At 40.6% G+C, this 11,776-nt stretch overlaps 1 non-coding gene and 1 pseudogene across 1 annotated transcript; both read left to right on the top strand.

Moving 5' to 3' along the window:
* The first annotated feature begins 911 nt into the window (after positions 1 to 911).
* On the top strand, positions 912 to 6,762 carry LOC128780316 (homeobox protein NANOG pseudogene; annotated as a pseudogene).
* A 4,498-nt stretch (positions 6,763 to 11,260) lies between these two features.
* LOC112308091 (small nucleolar RNA SNORA11) lies at positions 11,261 to 11,390 on the top strand. Its single transcript, XR_002975102.2, has one exon. It is a non-coding gene; the product is annotated as a small nucleolar RNA SNORA11 (small nucleolar RNA).
* Positions 11,391 to 11,776: the final 386 nt, after the last annotated feature.

Here is an 11,776-nt window from a genome sequence, read left to right as displayed (position 1 = left end):
TAGAAAGAGTTCCCGATGTTAATTCCTGCCTGTATGTATGTGCACATGTTGTCTACTGGCCAGCGGCACCCCAATGGCAGTGCACACAATACACCTAGCACCCAGGTTTTGGCCTCTAAATAACCTTTCCCACTAAAGGGATCAGGTTTCTTTGGAGAAATGCAAGAAAAGTACAAGGTAAGCCCAAAATACTTTGTTGTATCATAAAGCAAAGGTGTCCAAGGAATAAAAGGGATGTGTAAAAAAGGACACAGAAGCCAACTTTAATAGGCTCCCAGTTGTCAAATTGAAGACAATTTGAGCAACAACATAAATGATTATAAGAATAGATCTCTCCACAAAATATTTATCAATTACAAAGGTAGTAAAATAATTTTATAATAAAGTAGTCTGGTTGGAGTATCATCTGGTAACCCAAAGGTTGCAGGTTCAATTCCTGGTTAGGGTACATACCTGGGTTGCAGGTTCAATCCACAGTCAGGGCACATATGATCTCCAGTCCGGGCACATATGGGAGGCAACCAATTGATGCCTCTCTCCCACGTCGATGCCTCTCTCCCTTCCTCTTCCTCTAAAAAAGCAATGAAAAAATGTCCTTGGGTGAGGATAAAAAAATTTTTTTAAAAAGGTTTGGCAGACACCACCTTAATCAAATGATCAATGGGAACATCATCAGTAATATGACAAATTTAAACCAAGCACCACCTGGTAGGATGTAAAGAAAGAACTCTTTGCTTTAGTATATAGTCAGCAATAGTTCTGGGGGTTTTTTCTTGCCAAAAATTCATATTCAACTTAAATTTAATCATGAGAAAACCTCAATTAAACCCAAATTGAGGTCGTTCTGCAAAATAGTGGTCCTACACTTTTTCAGAGTGCCAAGCCCATGAGATCAAGAAAAGGCTGAAACCATGTTCCGATACCCAGGAGACCAAAGAGACATGGCAGCTAACGGCAATGCCTGGTGCGGAATCACGTGCTTCTGCCGTAAAGGAGCTAACAGAACAACTGGCCACTCTTGACTGGGAACTACTTATTATTAGATGGTAATAGCCTATCAATCTTCATTTCTGGATTTTGGCTGTCATTTATGGTTATATAGGAGAGTATTCTTATTTCCAGGGAAACACAGAGAAGTATTTAGGGGTGATGTGGCACCCATTTTCGTGTGGGTGGTGAGAACATTTAAGATCTCCTCTTAGCAACTTGCAAGTATACAATAGAGTACTGTTGACTGTTGTCACCATCCTGTACGTTAGACCACAGAAGTTATTTGCAGAAGAATAGGAAGTTTGTCCTCTTTGACCTACATCTCACCCTATGCTCCACCCCCCCAACCCCCGACCCTGACCACCACCAATCTACTCTAACAGGCGTGTCTTACGACACTTTCTAATCCAGTACTACTGGGTAGTTTAGGGGATATACAGTAATGATGGAAAGATGAAGAATGTCCAGGATAACCAGAGAGGAAGAGTTCCCAGAGTCCCCTCTGTTTCATTAGTTCAGAACAACACCAACTTACCTCCTGCAAAAACAAACCTAGAACAAGGCGTATTTCTTGTCTTTGGGCTGGTTCAACGACAACTTTTATGAAGGATCCTTCCTTCCTCACCTGTCATGCTCTCTGGATTTGATACCCATGTGTATGGACATGAGAAACTTTTACAGAAATACTTATAGCACCTCTGAGAAGTATTCTGATGGCCAGAGTGCTCTGGTGGAGGGTGAGGTAGAAATGCAAAGTGAGAAGATTCCTTAAACCCTCTCACTCAGGATGACATTCTACAAAATGTACAGCCTTCCTTGGTTTGCACACTGCTGGTAAACTACTTACTGGCCAAGTTATTTTTCATTTTTTTAGGGTTTTGGGGAGGGAGCTTAGTGATCCTGCTTCCATTATTCAATCTTACACCCAAAGACAGATATCACTATTTCCTGTGTAATTCGGTCTTTCTAGCTAATGATAATCACTTTCTGTCAGTAAAAGTTTTTACTTTTTTACTATTACTTTAAAAAAATACCTTCACCAGAACTTTTCCTCTTCAGCTAATAGCTTTTATTGAGCAGTTCTTCCCAGTCAAGGACAAGGGATAAGGAAACCTCTGGGTTACTTTTGTCCTTAAGATTCCAATGACCAGCTTCAAGTTCATACCAACATACACATCACAAAATGCTATTTGCTGTCTCATATTTTTGAAAGAGCGTTGAAACCTTTTTATATAATTCAGCAAACATTTAATATAGGAACACTTTGCTGGGCTTTTGTGAAGTAAGTAGGTGCGTAAGAAACAGGCCTGGCAGCCCAAGGAAGAGAAGACATGAACACAGATGACCGCGCATGGACCACGTCAGACAGTTCCGACTCACCGCTGGCAGCAGACTGGGCCTTACACCAAGAAAAACGAAATCCGAGATTTAAAAAAAAAGTTCTTTCAACTTACTGGACAAACAATCAAAACTACGGACTTCTCAGATTTTAGATAACATTACAAAGAAGCCTTACTGATTGCAAGTTTACTCTTCCAGCAATATACAATTTTTTCTGTGTTTATAGTTACAGAGGTCTGTGACTGTTTTACATTTGGGGATGGATGTGGAATTTTGCTTGTGTTCAATGGCAGAAGATAAATGTATAACTTTCCCTCTTCCCTTTGGGGGAAAAAAAGTCAGGAAGGAACTTAAATATGAGTCTTTCCTCCCATTTTATAGTCAAAAATGTCTCACAGGAAATGAACAAACAGTGAGTCTCAAATGTAACATTGTGCTTCTCTGTGCTGTTCCTGAAGTTGAGATTTTTAAGCACAAATGTGAAACTTGGATTTTCACTTCCTACAGAATATAAATGCCAAGTTCTTTAGCCTAACAGTCATGACCTTCAAAATCTCATCCCAGCTCACTCTAGCCTTGTCTGTTTCCATCTTTATTCCACACACCCAGTAGTATCCCATGACCCATGTTATTTTTATTTTCCTCCCACCCCCCACCTTTGGAATGCTCTGCTATCTTTCCTCTCTCCCTAATTCCACCTGTCAAAAGTTCTTCAAGGCACGTTTTTTTAAAGGCATCCAGAAAGCAGCCTGCCACCATTCTCCAAATTGGAATTTCCCCTTCTTTCTTGGGTTTTTATAATTCTGTATAACTAAAGGTAATTACTTTTATAATTAGAACTTAAAACTAAAAATTGCTTAATATAATATCAAGTAATACTGGAACCTAGTGTTTTGAAAAGGGCAAGGAATTCCTTCAGAACCAAAGAGGTACATTCATACCTTTAAATGCTTTCACTAACAAGAAAAAAATAGATGTTAATTCCAGACAACTTTACAAAGTAGTTAGAAGATAGAGTTGTCCTATGGGCTGTAAGTAATTTTTTTTAAATAATGGAAAAGTAAAAAAAAAAAGCATTAAAAAGCTAGAATTAGCCCTGGCTGGCATGATTCAGTGGATTGAGTACCAGCCTGCGAACCCAGTCAGGGCACGTGCCTGGGTTGTGGACCAGGCCCCCAGTAGGGGGTGCACAAGAGGCAACCATACATTGATGTTTCTCTCCCTCTCTTTCTCCCTCCCTTCCCCCCTCTCTAAAAATAAATAAATAAATAAATAAATAAATAAATAAATCTTTAAAAAAATAAAAGTCTCAGACTTTAAATTAAAAAAAAAATTAGAATTACATAAAAGTGAATGTGATCTACAATAAGAAAATCAAAAACTTATTGATGGGAAAATCTTTAAATGACATATTAATTCATGCCATATTCCTATAAAGTTTCCTCAAATTAATATATCAGTTCAATGCAAATACTAATAGAAATTCCAATGTGATTTTTAAATGAGAAAAATGAAGTAAAGTTTATGAAGAAAAACTAAACAGTAAAACACATTTTGAAAAAGGAAAGGGGATAAATAAATCATGGGGATATAATGTACAGCATGGGGAATGTACTCAGTAATATTTTAGTAACTGTGTATGCTGACAACGGTAATTAGACTTATCATGGTGATCAGTTCATAATGTATAAAAACATCACACTATATTGTACACCTGAATCTAATATAATATAGCGTATCAACTATAACTCAATTTTTTAAAAATTTAATAAAAAATAATGCAGTGGGACTGGTTCTCCCTGATATTAAGACATATGAAATTTGTAAGAATTAAAACAGAATGCTATTGGCAGATGACTAGCGAGATAAATTAATAAAACAAAAGACGTAGCTCGGAATTAAATTTTAGTTTAGCTTGTATTTTGTAATAAAGTGTGTTGTAAGGAAAATTTAAAAACTACAAATGAAAATAAAACAGTAAGATCTTCTGACAAAGCAGAAAAAGTAAATATTTACCCAGTGTCTGGAGGAGAGGGTTCATTCGGGTTAGAAGAATGAAGAGGGGTCAGCAGAGGAACGAAGTGATATCTGATCACATAGGTCTCCACCTTTTGCATAAGAAACATAAGCAGAAGGAAGCAACTGTTGTCTGGTCAAGTGCAGCAGCTTCAGCTCAGATGAAATGTCCCTCCCACCTTCAGTCCCTGTACCTGGTCAAACACAGAGCAATAATAAATAGGATATATAAAGACGAAATCAAAATGGCTTAATTGGATTCAAAAAGCTTAAGTACAAACACCAACATAAAACGAACACAAAATACGAACAGTGCCCAGCATCTAAGGAGAACTCTACAAACAAGGACTAGGGCAGGAGTTCCCTCTTCTGGCCATATGAGACTGGGAAAAAAGTTGGCTCGCTTATTGCTTAGAAGTACGGACGGATTCATAGGAAGCTGTGGATGTTGGGAAGTAGGAATTCACACAGCCTTATGTAGTGAAGATCTCTGTCATCTCTACAATATCACAGTAAATCAGGAATATCCAACTACTACTGTGTAGCCCATTCTGAACTAGGGGCCCAGGGTCCAATGTGGCAAATTGTCAAACAGGAAGGTGTGAAGGTAGGGGGAAAGGGAAAGAAGGGAAATACATAAAAAACTAAAAACCTTCCTACTAAAAATGACCCTCCTGCAAAACAACATTTCAAACCACATTAAAATAACAAAAATAGCCCTGGCTGGTGCAGCTCAGTCGATTGAGTGCCAGCCTGTGAACAGAAAGGTCACTGGTTCGATTCCCAGTAGGGACACATGCCTGGGTTGCAGGCTGGGTCCTGGTTGGGGGTGTATGAGAGGCAGCCAATAGATGTATCTCTCTCACATCAATGTCTCTCTCTTTCTCCCTCCCTTCCCCTCTCCCTGGAAATAAATAAAAATCTTTAAAAAAATAAACAACAGAAATAGTATTAAAATAAATGAAAGAGATTAGCCTAACTTCTCCAGTTGGAACATGAGTTCACTCTAGATAAAAAAATTTTACCAAACTGTTTGACAAGAAATTGAAAATAAACATGCTGATGATGCTCAAAGAGATAAATGAAGACAACCTTTCCATTAAAAAAGACAAAGAAAGTATGAAGAAAAAAATCAATAATGAAACAGGTGGATCTGAAAGAGAAACAAATAGAAATAAAAACTATAGACATTAAAATAAAGAAATCAATTGAACAAATGAACTTTAGGCCAGAAATATTCTGAGAAAGGATTGTTGAATTGGAAGAGAGGATTCACCCAGTTTATGGCTCTGAACAAACGAAAGAGTACTATGAGAGAACAATTAAGAAGTATTATTGACTTTGAGAATTCCAGAAGAAGAAAATGAAGGGAAGAGAAAGAGTTGAATCCTCCTATCAAAACTGTGTTACACAGATTTTTGCTAGATTGGGCTGTTTGGCACCTGTTACTACTGCAAAGCAATATATTTGTGGATCCAGCTTCTCCCCAAAGCCTGTATTGCCCAGAAGTATCTAATTCCAGGGAAGCTTCACCTGTGCCTGAGATTTATGGGCCTGAAGAAAATTATGCATTTTTGCAAATGGCATCTGCTGAGACATTCCACACAGAGGCTCCCTCTCCCTTCCTCCATGGATCTGCTCATTCAGAACAGCCCTGAGTCTTCCACCAGTCCCTGTGGAATACTGCCCTGGAGAACAGGTAATACTGGAGAAAAAAGAGAAGGTCCATGTCAAGAAACAGAGGATCAGAACCATCTTCTCACAGACCCAGCTCAGTGAAAACTCAATGAGATTTCAGAGACAGAAACATCTCAGCCTGCAGTAGATGCAAGAACCCTCCAACAAAACCAGCCTATTTCCAGAGCCAGAGAATGAAATGTAAGTGGTAGCAGAAATACAACTGGCCAGAGAATAGCAACCATGGGACTCAGGGCTCAGCAACTACAGAGTACCCCCTATCGCCAGGGACGCCTGGTGAATGCTTTCAGTGTGGTGTGACCAGACCTGCAATAACCCATCTTGTAGCAACCATTCCTGGAACAGCCCATCTTGGAACTATCATTCCTGGAACAGCCAGACCTGGTGCTCCCAAGCCTGCCATTACCGGCCTTGGAACAACCAGACTTGGAACAATCAGTTCTACAGTTATGGAGAGAAATCCCTGCAGCCCCAGATCCAGTTTCAACAAAATCGTCCTACCAGTGATTGGGAGGCCACCTTTGGAAAGTGCTGGGGAAAGCTATGAAGGAATGCAGCAAACCCCTAAGTACTGTAGTTCCCAGAAACCATGGATTTACTCCCAGATTACTCCATGAACATACAGCCTGATCGTGTGTGACGATGGGAATATTCAATCTCAGTTCAGGCAGTGGCTGTATTACCTTCCCTAGGACCTTTCTGTGTATCCCTGCCTTGATATCCTGCTTCTGGTTATACCTATTATGCCAGTTTGGAGGGGTGGGGTGTCAGTAGGGTATGACTGGAGTCTAATCAAAGAGGTGTCTATAGCCTTGCTGCTATCGACTAATCATAAAAGATGTCTCTGGCTATAGATAACTAGACATAATACTACTTTGGGTAATTCTAGGATCTAGAATCTTAACCTCAAGTACAAGTACAAAGATGTGTGATGAAGGGACGTTCACATTTTCTGAGACTGGGAAGCTTGTTAACAACTTCAGTTCAATTGATAATTACAAAATAATCATGGGGATGTAAAGCACAGCATAGGAAATATAGTCAATAATATTGTAATAGTGATGTATGGAACCAGTTGGGGTACTGGAAATAATCAGGGGGACACTTGGTAAAGTATGTGATTATCTAACCACTCTGCTGTGTACTTGAAACTAATATAGACTCCAATACATAATATTGAATTTAAGCTGTAATTGAAAATTTTAGTTAAAAATTATAATACAAATATACCTAATAAAATGTAAGGATTATTGGCTTAAAGATAAGCATAGAAAGTGCTAGCATGTTTTCAAAAAACCTTAGTACGGGAGATGGGTAAAGCTGTAAGATGATTCATTGATTTCCTCTGCCCCTTTTGCTGTTTCACTATAACCCCTAATTTGTTTATTACTCATATATTTGTAAAAGATGTTTTGTATTTTGCTGTATCACGATAATAATTGTACCAGTTTGGCTGGTTGGTTTATAAGTTTAAGTACAAGTAAATGAAATATCTATTATAGTTGTTTCTAACAACAAGTGTGTTGTACATACCAAAAGGATAAAAAAATAAAATCGTTACAGGGTTTAAACCATCAAGAAAATATTAAATGCTATCATAGATAAGAGATAGATTATGTGCAATTAGGCCACAGTCTTCCCACAAAGAAGCCAGTTCAATTGATAATTACAAAATAGTCATGGGGATAAAGCACAGCATAGGAAATATAGTCAATAACATTATATTAGTGATGCCACAATTTTACTGGCTTCTTTGTGGCAATAGAGATGCCACAGAGGAGCCAGTAAAGTGATGTCTTCGGGGTACTGAGGGAAAACAGATCTCTACACTGCTAAACTTTCACAATGCGGGCGTAAAAATAAAACTGTTTTCAAATAGCAAAGGATAAGACCAAGAATCTTTAGTCACCTACAGACTGGGGCTGATACAGTACTCATCAGTACAGGACTGGTCCAAACGAAGTAGAGATCCAATACACAGCAATATGAATGCACTGAACACACTGAAATATACTTAAAAATGTTGAAGATGGTAAATTTTATGTTACATGTTTTCCTGCCACAGTGGAAAAAAGAATACTGTGCTCAGATCCCGAGGAATCCCACCCTAACTTCTCTGTGTGGGTGGGCAAAGTGCAGGGACAGGGAGCAGTAGGGAGTTTTAAAAATTTCCCAGGTGATTTTCAATGTGCAGCCGAGGTGAAAAACCACCAAATTATACCTAAAACAAAGCCATATAAAATTTGAAAGAAAAAAAAAGAATCAGAAAGGGAGTGTTTAAAAAGAGGGATAGAAGGCAAATATAAAAGAGGAAATAGTAAGAGAAAAAAGCCAGTACAGTAATAGACAAAATAGAAAGTGAAGCAAAAAACGTGGATAACAAGGCATGTTTGGATAACGATAACGCAATCCAAAAGAAAATCGAGGCATTCTCCCCACAAGAAGGATACATGGAAGCTACAGAGGTCAGAAACAATGTCTGCTTCAGACGTTTACTGTTTAAATCTATTTTTGTCCCACGTGAGAATCTTCACACAAACCCCTCCCCCTCCTCCATCCTCTTTACACCCAAACTTATTCTCTGGGTCCCTCATTTTATTCAAACAACAAATGTTTGCTTGCGGCAATCCCAGGCAAGCCCATGGGTGGGAGATCAAACATGCATCAGACCTGGAGCTTGCCCTTGAGTTGTTCGCAGTCCAGTAGTGGGAAAAGAGAGAACTGCAGCAACATCGCAAAGAAAGAGGAAGGTGCCCTAGAGACAGAGATACAGTGCTCTGGAAATTCAGAGGAGGGACTACTTCCGGCTGCACCCTTGATCCCATGCTGCCTTGCAACATCTCTTGCATTGTCTTGTCCAGTTACTGACTCCTATACCTTGTTCCACACCAGTCGTGCTAAAGAACTCCCGGTGCTGCTCCTTCCTCTGTGCCCAGGCCAGCAGCTCCTCCGAGGCAGGGCTGGAGAACTCTGACAGGTAGAGTGCAGGGGTTAATATCTACAGACCAGAATACTGCTGCAGCAGAAGAGAACATCAAAGAAATGCTATCCGAATAGTCTATATAGGCTCATAGAGATGGACCTTTATTAGCTTACTAATAGTTCTTTAATGCATTAAACAAAATAAGAAATTCAAAAACTGCTTTTCTCCTTTGCCACTCCTTCCCTCCCCCACCACCCCAGGAAATGTCTTTCTGTTGTCATCTCTGGCATGTCCTTCCACCTTGGCTATGTAGAAATGTCAACTAAAGGTAAAATTCACCTTGCTGGTGGCTCTCAAAAGACCTTTTATACCATAATCTCTGATTTCTTTGTGGAAATTCCTTTTGTGTGCGTACCATCAAATTTCACCTTCTGGTAACACTTCCAAGTCTTCCTGAAAAACATACTATGTTTCCTTTTTTGTTTCTTTTTTAAGTGACCTAAAGTAAGGAAATATCTTACTCTTTTCCCTTGCTCCCCTCCTGACTACAAGCCAGAACCATGCCCAGAAGTTCCCATTTCCTTATCTGTGCTTAGGCCAGCTGTGCAAACAGGTCTCCATCCCCTCTGGAAGGTGCTCTCATGGGTTTCAGTCGCCATCCTCTTGAAGCAGCTCTCTCCTTCAGGATCTGGGGTACGCCGTTCTCAGCCTCCATAAGGGTAGTGGTTCAGGGAAACATGTGCCGTGTTGCACTGGATCGCAGTGGAGTCTAGGGGAGGCGCATGTCCTAAGAGAGTGACTTCTCAGTATGTGTCCTTCACAGAAGAAGTCTGCAGCGCAACAATCCCAGTTTGGCTCCAAGCACCTCCCACGAATCTGTGCTTGGTTAGCAGGTCCCTGCAAAGCTCCATCAGCTCTGCCGGGGCCCCCACAGCTCCATAAGCTCTCTCTCCTTATACCCTTTCCTCCTGCATGGCTTCTTCCTCCTCTCTCAGCCTGAATGGCTTCCACTCCGCTACAGACTGCATGTCCGAACCCTCACTACAACCTCCTGCATGGTGGAATCTGCTTCTTCCTTACTGCACCAGGCCTCATGGCAGAATCCGCTTCTCTTTCAGACCCCCCTTATTTTAAATGCTTGGCCTGGAACTGCCTACATGACCTCATATCTGGCCCCTCCTATGATGAGCTACTTTTGCCAGTTCCCCCGTATCTTTTACCTTCTTTTGGCTGCCATCTTTAGTCGGGCAAGAGTTCCTGTGATGCAGGGGCATCCAGCTCCTGCCTCTTGTGCAGGCACTATATAAGCTCCCTCAGCTATGTCACGAGTCCCTGAACGTTCCCAAAGCCGGGAATCCTTTAGCCTGCGGTGGCAGCACAGTTATTAACTTGCCATGTTTATGCAATGTATCTTAAATTTCATATAGTCCACCTCCCCCTTCCCCCAATTCAGGGACCCCCAATCTGCAACCTATTACAGAACTATGTTACTTTGTTAAGTCAACATTCGAATTGTGCCAAGAGCATGGTATGCCTGAAAGAGCCCCTCACTTGAAAATACCCTATCTGACCCCAGCACCTGAATTTCAGGGTAGCCTTGTCCTTTTCACCCACTTATGACACACTCTCCAGAAGGCACATGTTAATGGCATTTATACAAAAGAAAGCATTCACTACAAGGGTTTTTCTCAAGTGTGCAGATTCAAAAAGGTTTTGCCCAGGATGCATTGCTGGAGAATGATATCATTGCTGGGAAATTCCATGGAATGGAGATAAAAGAAAGATAAATAGAAAGTTACTGAATTTCTAGAGATATTCCCTGAGTCAGGACTTTCTCTAATTGGCTTTAAAAGAATTGCAACTTCGAATATGAATGACGGTATTCAGGGGAATCACTGCTACTGTTAAAAAAAATAAGAAGAAGAAAAAAAGAAATAAAAGAGTGGGAGGGAGCACAGGAGGGGCAGAGAACCCCCAGAGTCCTACAGAATAACAATCACAAGCAGTCAATGTGAATTCCTGTCCAGGAGTCCTCTTGAATCAGATGGTTTCTCTGGGCAATATTAACCACATGCCAAACTGGAAAACGACAAGGGGGACAGTGTCCACAGTTACACACCCCGGGAATAAAGAGCCACGCCTGCACTCCTCGGGCTGGTACATCTCCTTCCTGTCACACCCACATCAACCCAGGTCCGATGCTCGCAGGCCCTCCAGCTGCTCTGGCCAGCTCCAGTCTGTCCCAGTGCCAATCCATGGAACACTGAGGCTGCTGTCTAAAATGCAGGTGTGGGGGTGTGCTCGGAGCAGGGGGCCTGCAGAGCTGGCACCTCAGTTTACAACACACCCAAGAGGAACTTGGGGTCATTGTGTCGAGGGTCACAGAGCTTGTGCCCTTCCTATGAACAAACACCCTACATGTGAAAAATATAGAATAAAAAATAAATACGTAAAATAAAATATAAAAGTAATTAATTAGTTAATTAATTAATTACTTTAATTAAATGCAGGTGTGGCCACGTCCCTCCCAGCTTTAAATGCCCCCTGCCCTCAATTCCTTTTTTATTGTGGTAAGAAAAAAATATATAACATGAAATTTACCGTCTTGACCATTTTTTTTTTTTCTTTTTTTTTTTAAATATATTTATTGATTATGCTATTACAGTTGTCCCATTTCCCCCCCCACTCCACTCCATCCTGCCCACCCCCCTCCCTCCCACATTCCCCCCCCCATAGTTCATGTCCATGGGTCATACTTATAAGTTCTTTGGCTTCTACATTTCCTACACTATTTTTACCCTCCCCCTG

The sequence above is a fragment of the Desmodus rotundus genome, chromosome 2 (assembly GCF_022682495.2).
Source record: "Desmodus rotundus isolate HL8 chromosome 2, HLdesRot8A.1, whole genome shotgun sequence".
NCBI lineage: Eukaryota > Metazoa > Chordata > Mammalia > Chiroptera > Phyllostomidae > Desmodus > Desmodus rotundus.
The sequence above is the reverse complement of the archived record's forward strand: the minus strand, read 5'-3'. Positions and strand labels throughout refer to the sequence as shown.